The sequence below is a fragment of the Triturus cristatus genome, chromosome 4_1, assembly GCF_964204655.1.
Source record: "Triturus cristatus chromosome 4_1, aTriCri1.1, whole genome shotgun sequence".
NCBI lineage: Eukaryota > Metazoa > Chordata > Amphibia > Caudata > Salamandridae > Triturus > Triturus cristatus.
Genome location: NC_140585.1, coordinates 810,951,599 through 810,977,993, shown reverse-complemented (window position 1 = coordinate 810,977,993; position 26,395 = coordinate 810,951,599). Strand labels below are relative to the sequence as shown.

The window sequence follows — 26,395 nt, the reverse complement described above, 5'->3', positions numbered from 1 at the left end:
ACGCGTTTCAGTCAGTACATTTTCTCCAGTGCCGGTTTCCAAGCAGAGCCTCTCACCTGGGGGTCATTTAAAGTCCTGTGATGCTCTCATAGCCACTCCCATTGGCTTGATGTTCCAACCCCGCCTCTGCTTGCAGCTGTGTTACACCTCGTGCTCCCATGAGACCCAGTGCATGATGGTAAACGTAGTCCAATGTGGCAGCCTGTACAATAAGGTTGCTTGTAAAACACCAAGTGGCGTCCCAATCGTGTTGGCTTTCGGGCCTCGTTCACCCACAGCATCCGATCTCAGTCACAAAACTGATGTTATCGCTGGAACCGATTGTGACCCCTGCAGTCAATACTGCAACCTCTCTCCCCGAGTGGTATATTAAAACACAATGCTGATAAAACTGCTTGGAGGGTGGGGGGGGGGGGGCAACGAGTTGTATTTGAGTACACAGTCCAAAGGTGCTGGCCTGCGCGTCGCACCAGAGCGAGAGGGCATGCCAGCAGCTGACATATGCTGGGGTACACAACAGGATTTATTCCACGTTACTTTCAGCACAGGATATGCAAAAAGTTCAGGAAACGCCAGGCAGACGCGTTTCAGCTAGTAAGCTTTCTTCAGTGCCGGTTTCCAAGCAGAGCCTCTCACCTGGGGGTCATTTAAAGTCCTGTGATGCTCTCATAGCCACTCCCATTGGCTTGATGTTCCAACCCCGCCTCTGCTTGCACACCTTTGGGAAATGATTCATTGCCACACTACATATCCCACAATTCTGTGGGGAAGTGCCAGAATGCTCATTTGAGTTTGAGCCTATCAGAAGGCAGCCCAGTTGAATAAAAGGTGTGGCATAAGATGCTGTGAATGCAAAAACAACAATTGATGGACAGAATGCAGAACAATGTCATACATTCACCCCAGTACAGAGATCTGGGCCTAAATCCATCGTTTTTTTGCTCACCATGCCATTCCAGTTTGAACCCAGCCATATGCAAATCAGTCTTGACCCTGTGCCCCATGGGAACAGTCCAGCCCGAACTGCCAAGCCAGGTCCTCCCTGGACTGGAAAAAGGCATCCTAGGACCGGTTTCGGGCTTTCAGCCCTCGTCAGCCAGGATAGCTTGATTCCAGTGGCATGGAGAGCAAGGGACTCGTTATAAGATGCTGTGAGACACATGGAAACGAGCCTATGATTAAGACTAATGTGGAAACGCGTCAGGCTGCATTCCGTGATCTGCGCAGTCAATGGAGGATTTGCTGCTTCTGGAGTGCGTCCTCGCCAGCTGGGCAACCTTGGAATATATATATGGAATATGCTACTTACCAGTATGCATCTGTTTTTGGCATGTAGAGCTGCAGATCTACACACTTTTGCATAGATCGCCATCTGGTGTTAGGCCCAGATGTTTGCAGTTTGTTTTTCCTCTTGGAAAATCTTTGGAAGTCACGAGGTCGGTGACTCCTCCTTTGGATCGTATTGCGCATGGGCTTCGGCTCCATCCTCAGATTGTTTTTCGCCAGCAGAGAAAGATGGAGCGTAGTAATAACAGTGAAGAAATCCATGTGTGTTGTATCTAAATAAGATAGACTGGAACAGATACAGGTAGCCGGGGAGGCGGGTGGGCGTGTGTAGATCTGCAGCTCTACATGCCAAGAACAGATGCATATTGGTAAGTAGCATATTCGGTTCGAGGCATATGAGCTGCAGATTACACACTTTTGCATAGATAATATAGCAGTTCCCAACCTTAGCGGCGACCACCGGTATCTGTTGCAGTGGTTTGAAATAGTGTTTTTAGTACAGCCTGGCCCACACTAGCTTGTTTGCACATCTACACAGTAGTGTTTAGTGAAAGTGTGCGGTGTTGACATGTAGCTGCTTTGCAGATATCATCTAATGGGATGTTCCCTAGAAAAGCCATAGAAGCCCCTATCTTTCGTGTAGAATGGGCTTTAGGGGGAACGGATAGCGTTCGTTTTGCTTTGTGGTAGCAAATCTGGATGCATTTTACAATCCACCTAGCTATCCTTGATTTTGAGATGGGGTTGCCCTTGTGTGGTGGAGAGAAAGAGACAAACAGTTGTTTGGTCTTTCTGTAAGGTTGTGTTCTTTGGATATAGTAAAGTAAGGCTCGTTTGACATCTAGCGTGTGTAGAGCCCTTTCTGCAACAGTCTGAGGTTGCGAGAAAAATACCGGTAATTCTACAGATTGGTTTAGGTGAAAAGGGGAAATGACTTTAGTTAGGAATTTTGGGTTGGTACGGAGAACAACTTTGTTCTGGTGCATTTGAAGAAAAGGTTCTTGTATGGTAAGTGCTTGTATCTCACTGACCCTTCTAAGGGAAGTGATGGCTACAAGGAAAGCTGTTTTCCATGTGAGAAATTGCAGTTCGCATTTATGCAAAGGTTCGAAGGGCGGCCCCATTAGCCTTGTGAGAACGATATTTAAGTTCCACACAGGTGAGGGTGGTACTCTGGGGGGAATTATTCTTTTTAGCCCTTCCATGAAGGCTTTAATGGCAGGTACTCTGAAAAGTGATAGGTGCTGCCTGTTTTGTAGGTAAGCTGCAATTGCTGCGAGGTGTAGCCGAATGGAGGTATATGCTAGATTACACCTTTGTAGGTGGAGTAAGTAGCATATGATGTGTTGTATAGACACGTCTAGAGCATTGATTGTGTTGTTATGGCAATAAACAACAAATCTTTTCCACTTGGCAGCGTAGCAGGCTCTAGTGGTAGGGCGTCTAGCTTCTCTGATGACGTTCATACAGTCAGGGGGAAGGTTTAGGTATCCGAATTCTAGGATTTCAGGAGCCAGATCGCAAGGTTGAGCTGAGCTGGGTCCGGGTGCCTGATCTCTCCATGGTTCTGGGTTAGGAGGCATGGTGAAAGGTGTAGCTTTTGGTGTGGTACTACCGAGAGTTCCAGCAGCGTGGTGTACCACGGTTGTCTGGCCCATGTTGGAGCTACTAGGATCAGCGTGAGGGAATGCTGTTGTAGCTTTCGCACCACTAATTGAATTAGTGGGAGAGGTGGAAAAGCGTACGCAAATTTGCCTGACCAGTTCATCCATATCGCATTTCCTTTGGACAATGGGTGTGGGTATCTGGCGGCGAAGCTTGGGAATTTTTTTTTTCTTTTTTCGTGGGTGGCGAAGAGGTCTATCTGTGGATGCCCCCACATCTGAAAGAACGGGTGAAGAACCTGCGGGTGAAGTTCCCACTCGTGGATCTGTTGCGTCTGTCTGCTGAGCAGATCTGCCATGGTGTTTTGGACTCCTGGTACATGTTGGGCTAGGAGAAAGATTTTGTGTGGAATTGCCCATCTCCATATGCTCTGTGCTAGTTGAGAGAGCTGTGGAGAGTGTGTGCCGCCTTGTTTTTGAATGTAATACATGGCCGTCATGTTGTCTGTGCGAATGAGGACTGCCTTGCCTGAAATCTGTGCCTGAAAAGATTTTAGGGCTAGAGAGATTGCTAGTAACTCCAGATGGTTGATATGGAGTAAATTTTGTTGCGGCGTCCATGTGCCCTGCACTGTGAGGTGTAATAGATGAGCTCCCCAGCCGGAGAGCGAGGCGTCTGTTGTTAGTATTATTTGTGGAACCGGGTCCAGGAACGCTCGACCTTTGGAAAGGTTTGTGGTGTTCCACCACTGCAGAGAGCGATGGGTGCAACCGTCTACCAACACCAGATCTGTCAGTTGCCCCTGGGCCTGGTTCCATTGGCGCGCTAAGCACTCTTGGAGTGGACGCATCTGGAGTCTTGCGTGGGGCACTATGAAAATGCAAGAGGCCATCATCCCTATCAGTTGCATAAACACTCTTGCTGGAAGGGAGTGTTGAAGTATGAATCTTTGTCGCAAAGCCTGAATGCTTGCAATCCTGGCCGGATTGGGGTAGGCTATTGCTTTTGAGGTGTCTATGGTGGCACCGAGGTATTGTTTTATGTGGGATGGTGTTAGTTGGGACTTTTGGTGGTTCACCGTGAAGCCTAGTTGGTGAAGTAGTTGGATTGCCGTGGCGGTGTGGTGTACACATTGGTTGTAGGACGTGGCTTTTATCAGCCAGTCGTCCAAGTATGGGAAGACGTGAATGTGCGGTCTTCTGAGGTGTGCCGCCACTACCGCTAGGCACTTGGTGAATACCTGTGGTATTGTTGTGACTCCGAATGGGAGCACCTTGAACTGGTAGTGTTGCCCGTCCACTACAAATCTGAGGTACTTTCTGTGAGCATGGTGTACTGGAATGTGGAAGTATGAGTCTTTCAAGTCCAGTGTGGAGAGGAGCGGAAGCACCTGCTGAAGCGTTACCGTGTGAAAATGGTCTGAATGTATGTATGTGTTTAGGGGCCGGAGATCTAGAATAGGTCGTAGAGTCTCGTCTCTTTTTGGTATTAGAAAATATAGGGAGTAGACCCCTAAATTTTGCCGATTGACGGGAACTTGTTCTATTGCATGTTTTTGTAGGAGGGAGATTACCTCCGGTTTTAGTAATGTGGAATGTTCTTGTGACATTGGGCGTTGCCTGGGTGGAATGTTTGGGGGGGTAGATGTTAATTCCAGGCAGTATCCTGACCGAATAATTTGGGTCACCCACTTGTCTGAGGTGATGGTCTCCCAGACATGAAGGACATTTTGAAGTCTGCCCCCGACCGGAGTGGGATGGTCGGGAGGGAGCGGGGGGGAATCATTGGGTAGGCAGTGTGGCAGAGCGGGCGGTATTTGTTTTGCCTCTGCCTTTATTATTATTTCCCCTATAGCCGCCTCTTTGATAACCCCTTGTGAAGGTGGACTGAGTGGGAGATTTGTAGGAAGTGGACGCGCTATCTGAGGAGTAGCCTCTAGATGTACTCCGAAAGGAAGAGCGGCGAAAGGAGCGCCTAGGAGGGTGTGACTGCAGGGCTCCCATAGATTTCGCCGTATCAGTGTCCTCCTTCATTTTTTCGAGGGCCTCATCTACCTTTGGGCCGAATAGGTGTTCTTGGTCAAAGGGATGATTTAGGATGGAGGCCTGTACCTCTGGTTTGAAACCTGATATTCTCAGCCAAGCATTGGTGTTCTTGGTCAAAGGGATGATTCAGGATGGAGGCTTGTACCTCTGGTTTAAAACCTGATATTCTTAGCCAAGCATGGCGACGGAGGAGGACGCTAGTATTAATGGCCCTGGAGGCTGTGTCTGCTGCATCTAAGGCACAGCGTATAGAGGTGTTAGTTATTGTCTTACCCTCTTGAATTAATTCATTGGCCCTAGTTTTGTAACTTTCAGGGAGGTGGTGCATTATGGTTTCTAATTCATCATAATGTGCCCTATCGTATCTGGCCAATAGCGCTTGGGTGTTGGCGATACGCCATATATTGGCTGCCTGTGACACAGTGCGCTTTCCTGACGCGTCCAGTAGCTTTGACTCTTTGTCAGGTGGTGGTGCTAGGCCCGACGCCTGGGAATTTGACCTTTTTCGTGCAGTGGAAACCACTAGGGAATCTAGTGGCGCTGGCCCTTTGATCTAGGCAGGATCTGTGGGGGCAGCTTTGTACTTTTTCTCTATGCGTGGGTTAATGACCCTGGCCCTGACTGGGTCCCTAAAAACCTCTGGCGCATGTTTTACCACCCCCTTGAGCATAGGTAGTATGGAGGTAGACCTATGTGTGGTATCAAATGTGTCGAGGAGGAAATCCTCCTCCACTGGGTCAGTGTGTAACTCTACCCCATGATAGTGTGCCGCCCTTTGAAGTTGGTGGTGGAAATCTAATGAGTCTTTCGGTGGAGATGGCCTGGAAGGGTAAAGGTCATCTTGTGGGACGTCGGGAATATCTGGGTTATTGTAGTCGTCCCATGGGTCTGGGGATCCTGTAGGGGTGGGGTCTTGGGGCACATCTCCTGTATCGTGATATGGGTCCCCCTGATCATCATCGTCTGGAGACGGGGTCGGAGAGCGATGAGGTGGGGGTGGAGAAGGCGGAGGAGGCGGAGGTGGAGAGGGTGGAGGAGGTGGAGTAGGTGGGGAAGGTATTCTGAAAGGGGAGGTAGCAGAGTCCTTCCTCTTTGGAGGTGGAGGCGGAGCCGGTTTGTCCAAATGTCTCTTTTTGGAAGAGAGTGCCAAACGTCCAGTTTTTGGATCCCTGGTGAGAGTTTTTTGTAAGGGATCCGGTGTAAATAGTTCCTGTGACAGTGTTTGGTCCATCGGCGCCGAAGTCTTCAGGGCCGATGACTTTTTAGGCTTTTCCGTGCCAGTTTGCTTAGCACTGGGCTTGGGAACCTCCAATTTCTTGGTCGGTGCCGAGGTGGGCTTCGGCTTGGAAGTGTCGGTGCCGAGGACCTTACGGGGTTTGGTCGGTACCGAAGATGGCGTCGGTACGGAAGCGCTGGGTTTCGACCCCGAGGACTTCGGTGCGGAGCTCGGTGTCGAGGCAGAGGCTGGTTTATTTTTCGGTGCCGAAGTGTGTTTCTCGGCACCGCTGGCAGGCTGGCTTGAGCCCGAGCCGCCGGAAGGCTTATTTGGCTTCCTCACCGGGCCCGAAGGTGGGGTGTGTGAAGCAGTGTCTCTGGTCTTGCCTAGGCCTGGAGGCGAAGGCGTGACCGAAGCCTTTTTGGGTGTTGGCGCGGGTGTGGGGGGGAGGGGTATATTACTCACGACCCTCTGCGCCGGAGTGATGTCCTCCACATCTGAGTCGTCGGCCTCGGAAGCACTGACGAGGTCCTCTTCGGTGCGCTGCTGTCCCGGATCTTCGGTGTCGTCTCTGAAGATATCGACTGGAACGAAGGTCGAGGAGTGTGCCATGTTTCGTCTGGCTCTTCGGTCCCGAATAATCTTTTTCGATCTGAAAGACTTACAGGCCGGACAGTCTTGAGCCTCGTGTTCAGGGGAGAGGCAAAGGTTGCACACCTCATGAAAATCGGTGTGGGGGAATTTGGACCCACATCGAGGGCACTTCTTGAATGGAGTTCTTTCCATCAGCCGGGACCGGAGCTTGGGTAGGTCCGAAGGCCGCCGTCGACGACTGGAACCGAAGATTTGTCGATGAGAAGGTGCGTTGATTGAGGAGATCGTGATCGAAACAATATCGCGATGTGAGGTGAGGATTCCGCTTCGATCGTCGAACTGGAAATGTTCGGAACCGGAGCGCGAAGATTACATCCGAGCCCGATGGCGGAAAAAAACTATCTGAGTATGGAGCCGAAGCCCATGCGCAATACGATCCAAAGGAGGAGTCACCGAACTCGTGACTTCAAAAGACTTTCCAAGAGGAAAAACAAACTGCAAACATCCGGGCCCAACACCAGATGGCGATCTATGCAAAAGTGTGTAATCTTCAGCTCATATGCCTCGAACATATATAATCACAAGAAAACAACAGCCAGGGCAAAAATCTGGATCCCAAAGGATACAATGAGTCACAAAGAAAATATATATATTCTAAAATCCCAAAACAAAACAGAGGTAATAGATGTAAAAAAAAACCTTTTCAACGCACCGGTGGCAGAATCTCTTCCATTTTGCAGCGTAGCAGAAAGCTCTAGCATGCTGTAGGATGAACTTGCAATCCAGAGCAATGTCTAGATCTGTAAATCCATAATCGTGAGGTTCCAGGCCGACAAACTCAGATTTTATCGGAGGATAAATAATCTGACCGTTTTCCATGCAAAGCAGGTTTGGCAGTGGTTGGAAGAGAATGTCCGGAGATATTGAGCACAGTAGAAGTTCCAAGTACCAAAACTGCCTCAGCCATGCCAGAGCTATGAGAATGAGAAGACATGGTTCCCTCTTCATTTTGCATAGCACCCTTGGGAAGAGAGGGAACGGCGGAAAAGCATAGGCGAACATTCCTGTCCACTTCATGTGAAGAGCGTTCCCCCAAGAGTTGGCCTGAGGAAACCTGCTGGCGAACCTTTCGCACTTCTTGTTGTTTAGGATTGCAAAGAGACCCAGTTTCGGAGTACCCCACAGCTTGAAAATTTGTCGTAGCTGCTTCCAGTCTAATTCCGATTTGTGACATTGGGAGGTGGTTCTGCTTAAAGAATCCGCCCACTCGTTGTCCACGCCTGGAACATGCTCTTTTTGCAACGTTATTTTGTGCTGAATTAGCCATGTCCAGATTTTCTGGGCTTGATTAACCCCGGGCGTAGCACTACGCTTCGCCCACGTAGTGTACGTAGCGCTGCCTGCTTCGCACTTTCCGAAGTAGGCGAAGCAGGGCAGCGCTACGCACACGCCGAGGGCGAAGCGTAGCTGCTTGCCACCCGCCACCCACCTCCCGCCTGCCCTCCTTTTAATAATATCAGCAATGAAAAATAAATTAAAGTAAAGCGACTTACCGTAAGCGCGGCGTCTCCGGGGCTCCCTCTTTCTTTTTCTAATTTCTTCTGGCAAATGCGCATGCGCGGACACCCGCGCATGCGCATTTCTTGCGAGAAATGCGCATGCGCGGGCGTCCGCGCATGCGCATTTGTCAGAAGAAATTAGAAACGAAGAAGAGGGAGCCCCGGAGACGCCGCGCTTACGGTAAGTCGCTTTACTTTAATTTATTTTAAATTGCTGATATTATTAAAAGGAGGGCGGGCGGGAGGTGGGTGGCACGTAGTGGGGCTACGCGAAGCGCGTAGTGTGCGTAGATTTGGGCACACTACGTGCTGCTTCACGTAGCCCCACTACGCCCACTACGCCCACCCTTAGGCTTGATCTGATAATGTGCAAGACCTGGTGCCCCCTGTTTGGCCAGATAGAACATCGTTGTGGTGTTGTCTGTTCTTACCAGAACAGAAGCGCCTTGAATTCTTGGAAGGAACCATGTAGTCCCAGAAAAACTGCCCTCAGTTCCAAGAGATTGATGTACATTTGCGTTTCCTGAACAGACCATCTTCCATGAATTTGCAATTCTTGGAGATGCGCTCCCCAACTGTCCATCGAGGCATCCATAGTCATCACGTAACTGGGCGGTGTCGTCTGAAGTGAAAGGCCCGGAGAGATATTGCGTTCTTCCTCCCACCATGAAAGGGCCACTTTCATTGTAAGATAGATGAGAATGATGTCGTCGAAAGAACCCCGCACCTGCACGCACTGCATGTCCAGCTGCTCTTGGAGAGATCTCATGTGTAAACGACAATTTGGTATTAACGGGATGCATGATGACAGCATCCCCAGCACAGATTTGTACACTCTCACAGAAGTGGACTCTTTTGCGCGCAGAAGGGCAGCCAAGTGCATAATCTTGTGCTTTCGTTCTGGAGTAGGAAAAGCCTTCATTAATCTAGTGTCAAGAACCGCTTCGAGAAATATGTGTTCCTGGCTTCGGATCGGACATGACTTCTCTACACTGAGTTGCAAGCCTAGAGACTTGAACAGCCGTTGACAAGCCCATGTAGATCTTCTTGCAGAGTGGAACGTGGACCCTTTTACCAGCCAATCGTCCAGGTAGGGATAAACCTGGTGGCCCTGCCTTCTCAGAAAAGCTGCCAACAGAGCCATACATTTCGTCAAAACCCTGGGAGCTGAGCAAAGGATGAAAGGTAGGACTTTGAACTGATAGTGACACCCTGCCAGCTCAAACCACAGGAATTGACAGTGCTTCGCATGAATGGGAATGTGGAAGTATGCATGCAAGAGATCGAGGGATGCTAAAAAATTCCCCTTTGTTCACCAGTAAGAGAAACTCTTCCAGTGACAACATTCTGAATGATTGCTTCTTGATGTATTTGTTCAGGTGTCTGAGATCCATGAGCTGTCTCCATTTCCCACATTTTTCCCTTATAAGGAAGAAGTTTGAATAGAAGCCTTTCCCTTGTTGACTGAAAGTAACTCTTTCTATTGCCCCCATTAAGAGCATGGTCGAGATCTCTTGCTTTAGCAAGAGAAGATGTTGATGTGATCTCCTTTTAGACTGATTTGGAGGAGGCTTCTGAATAAATTCTAGGGTGTGGCCTCGATAGATGATGTCCAATACCCATTTGTCCTTCGTAATGGCTTCCCATTGGCACAGAAAAGGAGAAAGATGATGAATTTCCTGAGGTTGACGTCGGGACAAGGTGGCTGCTGGTCGGACAACGTCACTGCTGTCTCGAGGAATCCTGTGATTTACCTTTGAGCCGAAGGCTTGCATCTAGCAGATTGCTGATTGTACGACGCATTGGAGGCACAAATCTGTTGTTACGGCTGACCCACTTACTGTGGCCTATAACCTTGTTGGGAATAAGGCTGATATCTGTATGATTGATAGGACGGTCTTTGTTGAAACTCTCCTCGTCCTCTTGCTCCACGAAAGTACTGAAAACGCCTAAATTGCAGCATACCTAACAAACGTGCTGTCTCCATATCTTTCTTGATACCCTGTAATTCGTCATCGACATGTTTTCCAAACAGGTTCTCCCCATCGAAGGGCATATCTAAGATCTTTGATTGTATTTCCGGGCGGAAGGATGTTTCCATCATCCAGCCCTGCCTATGGAGAACAGCGGCTCCTGCCAACTGCCCGAAAGCAATAGAAGAGTTACAGCAAACAAATGATGGACGGAATGCTGACAATGCAAACATTCTCCCCCAGTCAAAAGATCTGGGTTAAATCCATCGTTATTTTGCCCACTACGCCACCCCAGTTTGGACCCAGCCATTTGCAAATCAGTCTTGACCCTGTGCCCCATGGGAACAGTCCAGACCGAACTGCGAGGCCAGGTCCTCCCTGGACCGGAAACAAGCATCCTGGGACCGGTTTCAGGGTATGTCACCCGTCTTCAGCCAGGCTAGCTTGAATCCAGTGGCACAGTGAGCAAAGGGCCCACGTCTGGGCATACCCATCCCACTTAAAGCGAAAAGTGTTACAGCAAACAAATGATGGACGGAATGCTGACAATGCAAACATTCTCCCCCAGTCAAAAGATCTGGGTTAAATCCATCGTTATTTTGCCCACTACGCCACCCCAGTTTGGACCCAGCCATATGCAAATCAGTCTTGACCCTGTGCCCCATGGGAACAGTCCAAACCGAACTGCCAGGCCAGGTCCTCCCTGGACCGGAAACAAGCATCCTGGGACCGGTTTCAGGGTATGTCACCCTTCTTCAGCCAGGCTAGCTTGAATCCAGTGGCACAGTGAGCAAGGGACCCACGTCTGGGCATACCCATCCCACTTAGGGCGAAAAGTTTTACAGCAAACAAATGATGGACGGAATGCTGACAATGCAAACATTCTCCCCCAGTCAAAAGATCTGGGTTAAATCCATCGTTATTTTGCCCACTACGCCACCCCAGTTTGGACCCAGCCATATGCAAATCAGTGTTGACCCTGTGCCCCATGGCAACAGTCCAGACCGAACTGCCAGGCCAGGTCCTCCCTGGACCGGAAACAAGCATCCTGGGACCGGTTTCAGGGTATGTCACCCTTCCTCAGCCAGGCTAGCTTGAATCCAGTGGCACAGTGAGCAAGGGACCCACGTCTGGGCATACCCATCCCACTTAGGGCGAAAAGTGTTACAGCAAACAAATGATGGACGGAATGCTGACAATGCAAACATTCTCCCCCAGTCAAAAGATCTGGGTTAAATTCATCGTTATTTTTCCCACTACGCCACCCCAGTTAGGACCCAGCCATATGCAAATCAGTCTTGACCCTGTGCCCCATGGGAACAGTCCAGACCGAACTGCCAGGCCAGGTCCTCCCTGGACCGGAAACAAGCATCCTGGGACCGGTTTCAGGGTATGTCAACCTTCTTCAGCCAGGCTAGCTTGAATCCAGTGGCACAGTGAGCAAGGGACCCACGTCTGGGCATACCCATCCCACTTAGGGCGAAAAGTGTTACAGCAAACAAATGATGGACGGAATGCTGACAATGTAAACATTCTCCCCCAGTTAAAAGATCTGGGTTAAATCCATCGTTATCTTGCCCACTACGCCACCCCAGTTTGGACCCAGCCATATGCAAATCAGTCTTGACCCTGTGCCCCATGAGAACAGTCCAGACCGAACTGCCAGACCAGGTCCTCCCTGATTTAGGCCCAGATCTCTGTACTGGGGTGAATGTATGACATTGTTATGCATTCTGTCCATCAACTGTTGTTTTTGCATTTGAAAGCAATAGAAGGCAGATCCATCGCTGAATCAATCACTTCAGAAAAAGTTCTAGCAACTTCCAGCAGGAGGTCTTTCGCTTCCTTCTTTTTGTCCTCGGGAAGGTTTTCAAGAAGAGGTGTAAGATCTGACCACAATTGGCGGCCGGGAGGCCTTGATGGAAGTAGCAGCCATAGTAGCAAAGCGTCTGCCGATGCTATCTTGCCGTTTACCTTCTCTGTCTGGAGGCACCGAACAAGGAGATGCCGGATTCCTGGAGCGCCTTTGTGCTGCCTGCATTATTACCGAATACAGTCGAGGGTGCCCAATCAAGCACGCAGGAACATAATCCGGTGCTTTGTATTTCTTTTCCATCCTCAGTGATACAACCGGAACGGAGGCCGGATTTTCTTCATGAGTTTCAAACCTTCTTTCCATATATAATCCACTATTGGTATGGACTGGACCCATTATTTAGCTGGATCCTTAAAATCATAGACGAAGCATTCGGTCTGCATTATGGGCAAAGGCAAATCAAACTTTTAGAAACCCTTTCCAGTAACTCATGGAAGCCTTCAATATCTCCCGGAGGCGAACTCTCTGGAGGGGGAGAAGGCGACGGCGAGGATGGAGCAACATAATCATCCCATTCTCGGTCAACCAGTCCGGATCCTGAATGACTTCATCCTCCTCAGGCTGATCGTCCGCTTCACTCTCAATGTAGTCATCTTGTATTGTAATGCACCGTGGTGCCAGTCTCTCTTTCTGAGAAGCAGGCGGTGGAGTCCGGAAACCAATTACAGTAATCCTGGAGCATTTCTAGGACGATCATTCAAGGAGTAGTATCCTTCCATAAACTCTGACATGTCCTGTATACATGTCTCTCCTTCCTCATCCGTGTCCAGGCATTTAACCCTTAGCTGAGATTGGCTGTAAGCTGGACGAACAAACTCTCGTCTCCTGATTCCTCCATATTAAGAAGGTGAGAGGGAGGCAGAGGTGATAACTTGGTTAGAGATGTAAGACCTGTAGACTTTTGAGTTAACTGAAGTCTTTTAATTTCCTGTTTCGGTTTCTTCAACGATGCAGTCGACGAAGGGAGGCGTCTGAAAAATGATTGTCATCGAAACTGGCAGTCTAGAAGGGGACTAAACCAAAATACTCCTGTAAAACCAATGCATTACGCAGTACAACCTGCAGCCTTGTACTCAATTGTTGTCCGCAACAATCTTGCCATGTTACATAGTATACCAAATAGTGACGCATCATGTAAAAGACATCCGACACAGTCCGTGACCATCCAAAGTCAGTAATCTATATCATCTGGGCCTTCGGGATTATGACATCAGAAACATGATTGAATATCACGTTGTGATATTATACATGACGTCAAATATCTGAAAACAAATGAAGACATATCATATTACATCAACATTATCAATTGGCCAAGACATTATGCCCAATGCAAGTGATTGTCATTATTAGAACACATATTTCTGCAGAGTCTAGCTTCACTAATCACATGTATGTCAAAAAGTGTAATATAATGTGCACATAATGTATGTGTCAGTGTAAAAAAAATGCGACAAACACAGACTGAAGGGACTAGGTCTGTCTATAGAAAGCAGCTAATTTCCAGTTTGTCATTCAAGCCTAGCAGAATCATAGTATTGAGTTTCTTTATCCAAAAAATCTCTCTTTGAAGTAAAGTTTTATTAGGATCTGATGCTGGTTTCAGCATCACTGTTTCTAAGACCAAAAATCGTATTTGTGCGCTATTGTGGCATTCAGTTATCCAGTGAGCTGCTAAGCTTGAATTCATGTTCTTATTACGAATAGTGCTTTTATGCTCGGAAATCCGTATCTTCAATTTTCTTTCTGTTTTCCTAATGTATAATAGGCCGCATAGACACTTGCTGCAATATATAACATTAGAAGAATTGTAATCTGCTAAATGCTTTAGGGTCACAATTTCACCAGGCCTTGGAGGTGTGAGGTTTCCCCACTTACAATGTTGTCACAGTCTACGCAATTTTTGCATTGTCTCATGCCTTTCCAATTTTTATGCATGATGCTATCCTTGCCTGACAGCAATTCCTTAATATTTCTAGTCCGAGTGTATGCAAATACTGGTCGCTCACTGAATAAACTCCTTAACTCTGGCTCTGTTTGCAACAGTTCCCAGCGGTTTAAAATGATTTTTTTGATTTGTCTAGAGTGTGTTGAAAATTTAGATACAAAAACCAATTGTTGTTTTAAGGGTTTAATTTGTTTTTCAGTAATTCCTGATGCTCTTTTGATGCAATCGATTCTTCAGCTTTCATTACGACTGATCCTGGATAGCCTCGATGTAAGTTTCTTAACCTTATTTTTGCAATGGCCTCATTATATGCTTCTTTTTTACATTAAATTCTTTTAGCTTTCATCATCTGTGAGAAAGGTAAGTTCTTTAATAATGATGGGGAGTTTGTAAACTATGGAAATGCAAGGCATTATTTCTATCTGTAGATTTTGTAAACACACTATTCAAAATTTAATTCTTACCTTTTTCAATCCCTACATCCAGAAATGAAATACTGGTTTTATTGATAGTATGAGTAAATTTGATTCTCTAATATTTAGTGTTTAATTTGGTTTTATTCTCCACAACAGCGTGTTCAGTGTGATTCCAAATTAAAAAGATGTCATTAATATATCTATAGTAACAAACCAAATCTTTGCTCCAATCTTCATAAAAAAAAATATGTTCTGATTCAAACCTAGCCATGAAAATATTCGCATAGACTGGCGCTCCCCCAAACCCCATGTATGTTCTTCCACTGATTTGAAGGAAAAACTAATTCAATTCTTCAAAGTAGCTATGTTTCAGACAGAAGTGTAGTATTTCTAGTGTGAAAACTTTAGCTTTCAGTGAAATTTGATTTATTAAAGCCTATTCCACTACTTCCATGCCTTCCAATAACGAATTGATGTACATAAAGATGTCAATGGTGCGCAACATCCAATCATCCATATTTTCCTTAGTTAAATTCATCAATCGTATGAGAAAATCTGTGGTGTCTTGTACATACGATTGCCAGCTTTGTACAATAGGTTAGGAAAAATTATCAGCATATTTTACTAAAGGCCTAAAAAGAGATCCACATCCTGATACTATTGGCCTAAATGGGGGGGGGGGGGGGGTCCTTCAGATCTTTGTGTATTTTTGGCAACATGTGTAGTTTAGGATGTATAGGAAATGGTATGGTCAAAAAAGCCCTGTTTTTTTGGCTTATTCAATCCATGTCAATTGCTTTATCCAAAATCTTATTCAAGGTATTCAGAATTTCATTGGTGGGACACCGATTGTGTTTGATATATACTGATTCATCAGATACGTGATCACATACCTTTCTGTTGTAAGATGCATTTAAAAAAGAATAATGAAACTTGTCAGTTTCATTTTTTAAGGGCAGGCAGTGGTCCCTGGGACCACTGCCTGCTCTTGGAAAGTATTTTCTCACACTCTCACAAAGGGAAAGGGGTCCCCTGGGGGCGCCTTCCGGTTTGTGAGTGCAAAAAAGGGTAATACATGTGGCCCAGAGGGGGGCGTGGTTAGCTGAGGATCATGGCGGACGCTTGAGCCGAGAGCTCTGCACCAGCCTGCTTCTTATCCTCGCACATTATACAGCCGGGGCAGTCTTGTCAGACTTTTGGTCCCTGGGAGATTTGTAGGCTGTGAGGCGCATCCGGACGAAACCTAAGCCATTTCGGTACTACCGGTCGAGCGCAGCGGGCCGCTGCGGAGAGAGAGTAGCCGGGGCCGGTACCACAGCGGCCATGAGGGCAACTGCGAGGCTCGGGAGCTCCTCACGCATGAGGTGGTGGAACCTTGGGACTGAGATACACCCGGAGAGTGGTACTGAGGGGCTCCTCAAGAGTACGGCGGGTGCTACGGCTGGAGAGGCAAGACCTGTGCGCTGTTGCAGTGAGGTAGGTAGGCCTCATAGGCGGCAACCAGGACCGGGCGGGCGGCACCTTGGGCGCATCGAGTGGCAGGAGTGCGGTGTGGGAGCACCGTTCATAAAGCGGGACTGCCGCCTAAGCCCGCGGTGAGAAACGCCTGGGTGGGAGGAAAGAGGCAGCATCTGTGGCTCCGGCCGGCGGCAGTTAATTAGGAGGTCAATGTGCGCAAGTGGGCCTGGAGGCTTCTCTGCTGGTGGTGCCTTGCCAAATTGGACTTGCAGGAGGCGCAGTGTGCCGTGGGGGCCCCACCGATACTACATTGAAGCTGCAGTCGGACTGGGTGGCAGGAGCGCGGCTAGGCTGATCACCGCTAGCCAGGGACCGCATAGAGGTGGCCACCGACTGCGATCTACAGGTGAGTTTGGCTGCTCAATAAATTGCGGGAAGTTGGACTGGCATATGAGACAGCCGCCACCCCTTTGCTTTGTGGGCACACTCCGGGCGGAGCGGGGGTGGCTCCCTGAGCGGACAGCAGGCGCGCACCCTGTACATATTTGAACCTCTCCGCGGGGCCAGGCAGACTTCACCCCGGAGTGCTGTCCACATGTGAGTCACTGGGCACCTCGCGGATTGGGACCGCGGCGTTGAGGCCCCCCTCTGTGTATCTGGCAGGACCGGGGTGGCGTCTGTGCATCCCAAGGCAGGGCCTGCGTGGAGCCGGCTGCGGCCGCCCGCCTGGCCCAGGGAGAGGTGCCTGAAAGATTGTGGGGCACAGCCGGGAGTACACCAAGAAAGGCAGACCGCAGAGATAATACGCAAGCTTGCCTGGAGGCATGCATCCAGGGGACACTAAGGCAGGAGGCCCAGCAGACTGATGGAGTCGGTAGATCGAGGGACCAGGCCGCTCACAGTCAGCGTGGGCAGGATTACCCCGGAGGAGCCTGGGTGCAACTTCTAACCCTGAGAACGGGCGATATATAAGGCCCGCAACGCGTGGTGGGACATTTGGGAGGTGAGAGGTGACCCAGGCTGCTGGGACTGGAGGACCGCAGATCGGGCAGAATTGGGGTGTGGGACGACCTGGGTCTCTCGCTGGCCCCGGATTACAGAGCGCCCAGAACCTGCCATGCGCTGCCGGGCGGAGGAGGTGATTTGGGTTGGTGAACACTTGGCATCATGGGCAAAACTAAAGGCCGTCAAGCCGGGGTCTCCCAGGATCCAGAGGACAGTGCTAAGGAACAGTCGCACACCACCCCGGACGGCCCAGTGCAACAGCAACTCAGTAAAATACTGGAGGCCTTAGCAGACACGAAGGCTACCCTCCATCAAGATATCAGTACGGTTGCGGTGGCCTGCTCCAAGAAGAACAAAAGAAACTGTTAGAGCGGGTTAAAGAGACTGAATCGAATGTGGCAGAGCTGGTGCCGGCGCAAAAGGTACTTGAGCAGCAGATGGGGGACCCATGCGGACAGGGTATGTTTGTTGAAACGCAGGGCGGAGGATACAGAAAGGAGAAACAGGAGAAACAATATAAGAGTTATGGGCCTGCCAGAAAGGACAGAAGGCGGTGATATGGTGTCTTTCTTGGAGCATTGACTCAGGAGAGTGGTGGCGCCCGAGTGACTGTCTGCCTTTTACACTCTGGAGAGGGCCGCTAGCCCCAGGGAGGCCCCCCGAGACCCATGGTGGCTCGCCTGTTCCACTCCCAGGACAGAGACCTCCTCCTGCAAAAGGCGAGAGCGGAAGGCCCGTTCACTGTAGACAACAGCAAGGTCTCTCTTTTCCCGGACTACACGCTGGAGGTGCAGAGGAAAAGGGCCTCCTACTTGGAGGTCAAGAAGGCATTGCGAGAGGAGGGACTCCAATACTCTCTGATGTTCCCGGCTCGACTGCGAATAGTGTTGGAGGGGAACACTCACTACTTTGATCACTCCAAAGATGCCTGGGTCTGGCAAGAGGCCTACAAGGGTGAGACACCACGGGACCGGGGCTCTGGAGCCCTTGAGCGGAAGAGCTCTGTCACTGGGAAATGTCCAAGACGCCAACCTCGTAGGGGGAACCCGAAGAAACCTTCCTCATCTCAGACTGAGAGGGCTGAGGCGCTGCAGGCTATGGCGGCACTGATGCAGGGTCGGAGCCCGGACCCGGGGGAGGGGGCCGGCTCTACACGAGAGACTGACAGCACTGAAACACATACCTCTCACAGTGATAGCGTAAAGATTCCTGTGGCGACGCCTAATACTGCGGACAATATAATTTGATATACTTGTTAAGCTAAGGTGACTATGATGCTTAGAAGGGCGCTGACAGCACATGGCTGAACTAAGCCCCAAGCTGTTTCCTTAACTATTGGGCTGGTGCGCTCTGCCTTGGGGGAGTGTCTTTTTCTAATCTTGCTTGCTTACCCCAGTTGAGTGCTGTGGGAGGGCGGGTCGGATAATCAGACGAGGAGGCTGTATATAGTGAGATGCTTTGCGAGTTTTATTTGAAACGACAGGTAATGGGCCACACGAGGATGTTATGGATGTCTCAACGGCCCCTTGTGGTTCTTCTTCTGTTACTGGTCCTTTGACTGATGGTTCTCCGCCCCTTCCGACCGCTCCGAGTACTTTGTGAGGTTCTTCTTCTAGTCGTATATCCGGACTCACATTCGTCCCAGGGAGGCTCATAGGAGAGAGGAAAAGACGGCTGTCAGTAACGTATATGGTATGTGCCAAGGTTGTATCCCTTCACCGCAACACCACGTGAGAATTGTGCTGCCCTCCTATGAGGGGGTTTGTATTTACAGGTGATTTTGGGCCAAAACGGTGAGGAAGTAAAACAACATTAAAAGGGGGGGGGGGGGAAACGTAGGGAGTAAGGCATAGGTCGGGAAAGGGTTTGTACTATCTTCTCTACTCGGGTATAGGATCCGAAGGCAACTCACAACCAACAGAACATGGGAGAGAAAGGGGTTTCAGTGAAGTGCCGTCCCAGGGATGACTAATCATTACAGTGCAGACAGTTGCGGGCATTTACTTAAAACAGTGCTCCCTCTCGTCAGCCAATCCCTCCCTTCCTGTACCCGGTCCCAACCTCCACCCGCTCCTCTTGCGCCCTCGCCCCGGATTACTCACAGGCTCCGCCGCAACTCTCCCTGAGTTGCGGCCGCTCTCCAGCGTCCTCCGGTGGGCACCACCACTCCTCGCACCACGTCTCGTCTTCTTCGGATTTTCCCGCCTCTTCGGTCTTCCTCCCGACTCGATCTTGATCCTCGCGTCCTTCTTCTCCGTTGCTTCAGCCTTGCTCCTCTCCTACTCCTTCGACCGCTTCCTCCTCGATCTTGTGTCCCTCGTCTCTTTTTACGGTCTGGTCCGTTGTGTTTCCGGGGTTAGCCCCTCCTCCTGCCACGTTCTCCACGTTGCTGATTCGTCCCTGCGAAGGGGAAGGACAAGGGGGGGCGGTTATCCTTTCCGTCATACGTTCGACGGACCTGTGACAGCGGGTGTCGGCTCTCCGGGCTCCCCGAGACCAGGGGATACGGGGACCCCCGGAAGGTAAGTGCCGGGGGGAACCTGTTTCCTTCTCACATCCCCTTCCCCTTGCTGTCCTTCCCGTAGGGGTTTGGGTTTGAGGAAAGCGAGAAAGAAAGTCTACGTTGGCTTGTTCGCTTCCTTTCCGATGTTTGGTATGAAAGCGATATGGTTGGAGGGATAAAAACCACCGTAGTACTCTATCGTTGTTCCCCTTGTTCCGCGCCAACCATTCTAATGGCGCATGATCGGTATACAGGGTGAAGTCCCTTCCTTCCAGGTAATACTTCAGGGCATCGATAGCCCACTTGATGGCCAGGGCTTCCTTTTCGATGACTGCATAGTTCTGTTCCCTGGGGAACAGTTTTCTACTGATATACAGTATGGGTTTCTCCTCCCCGTGTTGGGTGACTTGCGACAGGACCGCCCCCAGCCCTTGATCGGAGGCGTCGGTTTGGAGTATAAACGGCAAGCTATAATCAGGGCTAGCCAATACAGTGTCTGAGGTCAGGGTGGTTTTCAGGGTGTGAAATGCTTGCACTACTGTGGGGCTGGGATTCCTTAGCATGACTTCTGTTTTTACTGATTTATGCAGCAGATCTGTCAGGGGGGCAGCTATCTGGGAGAACCGGGGTATAAACCTCCTATAATACCCCAGGAGTCCCAAAAAGGCCCGGAGTTCTTTTGCGGTGCGTGGGAAGGGTATTTGGGTTATAGCCGCTAGTTTATTGTCTTGTGGTCGTATGACTCCTTCTCCCAACAGATACCCCAGGTATCTTACAGTTTGGGCGGCTAGATGGCTTTTGGCCGGGTTGATTTTAAGTCCCTGACTGCCCAAGGTCCGAATCACCTCATAGAGATGAGTCAGATGTTGTTCCCAGGTTTCACTGTAGATGACAATGTCATCGATGTATGCCCCGGCATACTTTTCATGTGGTTGTAATATCCGGTTCATGGCCCTCTGAAAGGTAGCCGGAGCCCCGTGTAACCCGAAAGGGAGTACTACAAATTGGAACAACCCATCGGGAGTGGAAAAGGCGGTCTTTTCTCGATCTTGGGGTCGAAGGGGTATTTGCCAGTACCCCTTACACAAATCCAGGGTACTGATGTATTTAGCCTTCCCGATCCGCTCTATCATCTCATCCACGCGGGGCAAGGGGTAGGTGTCGAACTCTGAGATTTTATTGACCTCCCTGAAATCAATACAAAAACGTACCGAACCGTCTGGTTTCGGCACTAATACTATTGGGGAGTTCCATTCACTGGTGGAAGGTTCGATAATGCCCATCCGCAACATCTGCTGGACTTCCTCACGTATAGTATTCCTACGGGCCTCCGGAATCCGATATGGACGAAGGCGTACCGTTTTCCCTGCCTGGGTTTTTATTGCATGTTCCACCAAAGTGGTTCGTCCAGGGGTTAAGGAGAAGACGGGCTGGAGGGGTAAGAGAGAGTTGACTAATTCCGATCGTAAACCGGAGGATAATTCCGCATCAATGCATTGGACATATAAGGGAAGATCCTTCCCAACCCCTACTAAAGAGGGAAGAGGTCCTTCCCATTGTTTCAAAAGGTTCACATGATACACCTGGTTGGTTCCACGCTTCTTATCTAGTTCGATCCTGTAGGTAACGGGGGTCACTCTCTCTAACACTATATAGGGACCCTGCCATTGTCCTAATAGTTTGTGGTCAGAGGAGGCCAACATGAGCAGAACGGCATCTCCCACAGCAAAGGTTCTACTCTTCGCCTTTTTATCATATTGTACTTTTTGGGCTTCCTGTGCTTTTTCTAGATTGTTTCTTACTATCGTTCTTATTTGTCCCAGATGGGTTCGTAGTTGGGATACATATTCCACTAATGGTTTAGCGTGGTTGGGTTCTGCCTCCCAGGCCTCCCGCATCATGTCCATTAAGGACCTAGGTTGGTGACCATACAGGAGCTCGAAGGGGGAGTAACCCGTGCTTTTCTGGGTTTTGCAGCGGATGGCATATAGGGCTAAGGGTAACATATCCTCCCATTTCCTTGTTTCTAGTTCCAATAGTTTTTTTAGGGTGATCTTGAGGGTGGCGTTGTATCGCTCCACCAGGCCGTCGGTCTGTGGGTGATACGCTGCTGTTCTTATCTGTTTTATCCCCAATTGGGCACAGACTTGTCTCATTAATTTGGACACAAACGGCGTTCCTTGGTCAGTTAAAATTTCCTTCGGGAACCCGACCCTAGCAAATATGGCGATCATGGCTTTGGCGATACTGGTGGCATCGGGATGTTTTAAGGCAACTGCTTCTGGGAATCGGGTCGCATAATCCACCAGTACCAATACATAGCGACACCCACTCCGGGAAGGAAGTAAAGGACCTATGATATCCATTCCGATCCTACAAAACGGCTCATCGATTATGGGGAGGGGTTGTAAGGGGGCTTTTGGAGGTCTATACCTACTGTTTTTTTGGCAGATAGGACATTCACGACAATAGGTTTCTACCTGTTTATATATGCCTGGCCAATAAAACTGTTCTAAGATTAATTGTTCAGTTTTCTCATCTCCAAAATGTCCTCCCAATAAATGACTATGGGCTAGGTAGAGTATTTTGTCCCTAAACGGGGTAGGCACTAACAACTGAGGTTTGGCTGTGGCTTTGGCCTGTCTATACAACAGACCATTCTGGATGAAGAATTGAGGACCTACATGAAGGGGGTCTACCTGCTCCTTGGCTTGGTTCCATGCTTCCTGTAGTACGGGGTCCTCTCTCTGAGCGGCTCGAAAGTCTCGGTTGGTTTCCCAGGGACCCTCTTCCATCCTGACGGGAAAAACGGACGCTGGATGACCTTTTTCTTTCCTTCTTTGATTTCTGGTTTTTCTACTCTTGGAGGGTGGCCATTCGTGATTCTTGTCCTGAGAGAACGGTGCTATCTTCCACCAATCCTTCTCTTCAGGAACGGCTTTCGTGAGTAGCTCGGGGAGATATTTATAGTCGCTCCCCAGTATAATAGGTTCCGGGAGTCGGGGAATCAGGCCCACTTTGAGATCTGAGCCGGAATCAGAGGCATGCTGTATGTGAACATGAGTGGTGGGGTACGATTTAGTGTCTCCGTGTACGCACTGGATGTGCACCGTGCCATCTGGATCCCCACACGCTGGACCTAGATCTTGGGGTCGTACGACACTCTGTCGGCAGCCTGTATCAGCCAATGCGGTCAGGGGCTGTCCATTTACGTATACCCCGCAGTGATACGGAGGGGTTTGTCGGGTCGAAGTGTGACAACTGTAATTCCTGGCTACTCCGATCTCCATGGGTTCTTCCTTTTGGGGACAAAACCGGGCTATGTGTCCTAGCCCCCCACAGTGAAAACATTGGGGCCCAGGGGGGGGGGAGGTCTGAACACCGGTGGACCCTGAGGCCTGAAGGGAGGAGGTCCTGGGATGATTATAGCAGGATCGGGTTTTCGATTTAACGTCGGACGAGAGGGTCGAAAGGTCCCGCCTATTCCGGTTCTCCAAGGATGTTCTTCTCGTCCCTTTTGTGCTTCTTGGGCTTGGCTATAGGCTCTAGCGATCTCCACCGCTGTTTCCAGGGTCAAGTGAGCGTGCTGTCTCACCCATTTCTGTATGGGAGGATGAAGGGAGGACAAATATTGTTCCAAATAGACTTTGGCCATAATATCCTCCTTGGTAGCTGTGGCCGGTTTGAGCCATCGGTCGGCCATGTCTTTTACTCTAAAGTAAAGGGCTCGGGGAGTTTCTTGGGGCCCTTCTTTGATCTGTCTGAGTCGCAATCGGTAGGTGTCGTCATTGACTCCTAGTCTTTCCATAATGCAACGTTTGATATCCTGATATGGGGTCAGTCCCGTGATGTTTGCTGATTGGTAAGAGGCTTGTAGTTCTCCCGAAAGCAAGGGCCCTAAGTATTGTCCCCATTTATCAGCCGGCCATGCGGCGGCTAATGCCATGCGCTCAAAATTATTGAAAAAGAATTCCGGATCTTCACCACTGACGTATTTTTGTAGGATGACGGAGGGTAGCGTACTGGGGCCTCTTTGTTGTCCCAGGGCATCCGCTATTTTCCCCATGGTCGTATCTTGTGTCTGTCCTTGATTGGTGATGACTTGTTGTAATTTCCCACGATCTTCTTCCACCACCGTGAGGAACCTTTCCATCGCCTTTCCTAGGCTCTCCTGATTCTCCGCCATTTTGGTTAATACGGCCTCCATGTCTCCTCGGGATCCCACTTCTGACACCACTTGTGGGAGGGCGGGTCGGATAATCAGACGAGGAGGCTGTATATAGTGAGATGCTTTGCGAGTTTTATTTGAAACGACAGGTAATGGGCCACACGAGGATGTTATGGATGTCTCAACGGCCCCTTGTGGTTCTTCCTCTGTTACTGGTCCTTTGACTGATGGTTCTCCGCCCCTTCCGACCGCTCCGAGTACTTTGTGAGGTTCTTCTTCTAGTCGTATATCCGGACTCACATTCGTCCCAGGGAGGCTCATAGGAGAGAGGAAAAGACGGCTGTCAGTAACGTATATGGTATGTGCCAAGGTTGTATCCCTTCACCGCAACACCACGTGAGAATTGTGCTGCCCTCCTATGAGGGGGTTTGTATTTACAGGTGATTTTGGGCCAAAACGGTGAGGAAGTAAAACAACATTAAAAGGGGGGGGGGGAAACGTAGGGAGTAAGGCATAGGTCGGGAAAGGGTTTGTACTATCTTCTCTACTCGGGTATAGGATCCGAAGGCAACTCACAACCAACAGAACATGGGAGAGAAAGGGGTTTCAGTGAAGTGCCGTCCCAGGGATGACTAATCATTACAGTGCAGACAGTTGCGGGCATTTACTTAAAACAGTGCTCCCTCTCGTCAGCCAATCCCTCCCTTCCTGTACCCGGTCCCAACCTCCACCCGCTCCTCTTGCGCCCTCGCCCCGGATTACTCACAGGCTCCGCCGCAACTCTCCCTGAGTTGCGGCCGCTCTCCAGCGTCCTCCGGTGGGCACCACCACTCCTCGCACCACGTCTCGTCTTCTTCGGATTTTCCCGCCTCTTCGGTCTTCCTCCCGACTCGATCTTGATCCTCGCGTCCTTCTTCTCCGTTGCTTCCGCCTTGCTCCTCTCCTACTCCTTCGACCGCTTCCTCCTCGATCTTGTGTCCCTCGTCTCTTTTTACGGTCTGGTCCGTTGTGTTTCCGGGGTTAGCCCCTCCTCCTGCCACGTTCTCCACGTTGCTGATTCGTCCCTGCGAAGGGGAAGGACAAGGGGGGGCGGTTATCCTTTCCGTCATACGTTCGACGGACCTGTGACAGCGGGTGTCGGCTCTCCGGGCTCCCCGAGACCAGGGGATACGGGGGCCCCCGGAAGGTAAGTGCCGGGGGGAACCTGTTTCCTTCTCACAAGTGCCGTATTAGGTTAGGGCCTCATTTAGTACCACTTTGTTCCACATGCTGTTTGGGCAGCCAACCGTTGTCGAACTGCCCTGGGTTTGGGGAGTTGACCACCACATGTGTCAGTTTGTTGGGGGTTCTTTTTGGTTTCCAATGCTAGCAGAGGAGTGGGTGGAAAAGCATGAGCCTGGGAGGGGAGGTAGGGGGAGGGCCCCTTTTCGACCTATTGGTTGGTGTTATCCACCTTGAACGGCAGAGGCTCGTAGTGTTATCCGGTTCCTAACATGGAACATCAGGGGCATGGGGTCCATTGCAAAAGGTCATAACATATACTCGTGCCTGAGACGTAGGGACATCCACATAGCATTCCTCCAGGAAACCCACTTGAATAGTGAGGAAGCTGGGAAGCTGAAACGTCGATGGAGGGCCAGGTTTTCACGCCAACCAGCACGGCCTTTGCTAGGGGGGTGCGGATCTGGGTCAAGCCGGGAGTTCCTCTTGCTGTAGAGCGGACGCGGCTGGATGCAGATGGCTGATATGCACTGGTAGTGGGGAGGTTGGGGGGCCAGGGGGTCACCTTGGGTAACATTTATGCTCCTAACCAGGACCAGGTTGGCTTCTTGGACTCCCTTTCTGCTGTAATTGATGATAGCTCGAGGGGCAGCCTGATCTTTAGGGTGGGGGACTTTAATTCTGTAGCGGATGTTGTTGCTGACCGGTCGCACCCCCCCTAATGGGGTCACAGCCGCGCCGCATAGCCTCGGGGTTTAGTGCTTGGATCTCACACTGGGGATTTGAAGACACATGGCGGCTACAACACAATAACCATAGGGAGTTCTGCTTCTTCTCGCCAGTGCATCAAGTGCATACATGATTAGATACATTCCTGTGTTCGCTGGCCTTTAGTGGCTCTATCAAACATACAGAGTATCTTGGATGCACATTGTCAGATCATAGCCCGTTAATAATGACACATCAACCCCTGGGCCGGTGCCCCCCAATTCCCACGTGGAGACTCAACCCGGCATTGCTTGAGGACGATCTCTTTCACACATCTTTGCATACACTACTAGACACCTACTTCCCCATCAATGACAATACAGCATCTTCCTCACAGGTGGAATGGGAGGCATTTAAGGTGGTAGTGCGGGGCCATTGTATGGAACAGGCGACGGGAGCACATAGGGAGCTCCGCCGGGAGATCTTGGACCTCGAAGGGAGAATCCGCGACCTTGATAACGCTCAGGGCACGGGTGCTGCTGCCCAGGTGGCAGTGCAGGATGCACGGGCAAAATATAATGATGCCCTGGGACGGCTGTGCTGTTATGACCATAAGGGCTACTTGAACAAAGTGCAGAGGGAGGAAGGGAGAACGGGCCGTCTGTTGGCGCGGTTAATCAGACCTGAACTGGGGGGGGTCTCCCATCACACAACTGGGTCTAGATACCGGCGAGGAGGTGTAGGACCCGGACGCGATTAATGATTCCTTTTTAAGGTACTATGAACACCCATATGCAGCCCCGATCGCGGTACCCC

General features: G+C 50.0%; 1 protein-coding gene and 1 long non-coding RNA gene across 2 annotated transcripts in view; one reads left to right on the top strand and one right to left on the bottom strand.

Annotated features, from left to right (window-relative positions):
* LOC146855610 (uncharacterized) overlaps positions 1–26,395 on the top strand; it is a 482,547-nt gene that overhangs the window by 166,326 nt on the left and 289,826 nt on the right. The window contains exon 2 of the long non-coding RNA XR_014981354.1: positions 14,300–14,370. This is a non-coding gene — a long non-coding RNA (uncharacterized LOC146855610). The remainder of the gene's footprint in view (positions 1–14,299; positions 14,371–26,395) is intronic.
* HELB (DNA helicase B) overlaps positions 1–26,395 on the bottom strand; it is a 373,513-nt gene that overhangs the window by 224,901 nt on the left and 122,217 nt on the right. The gene's annotated exons all lie outside the window — the stretch shown is intronic.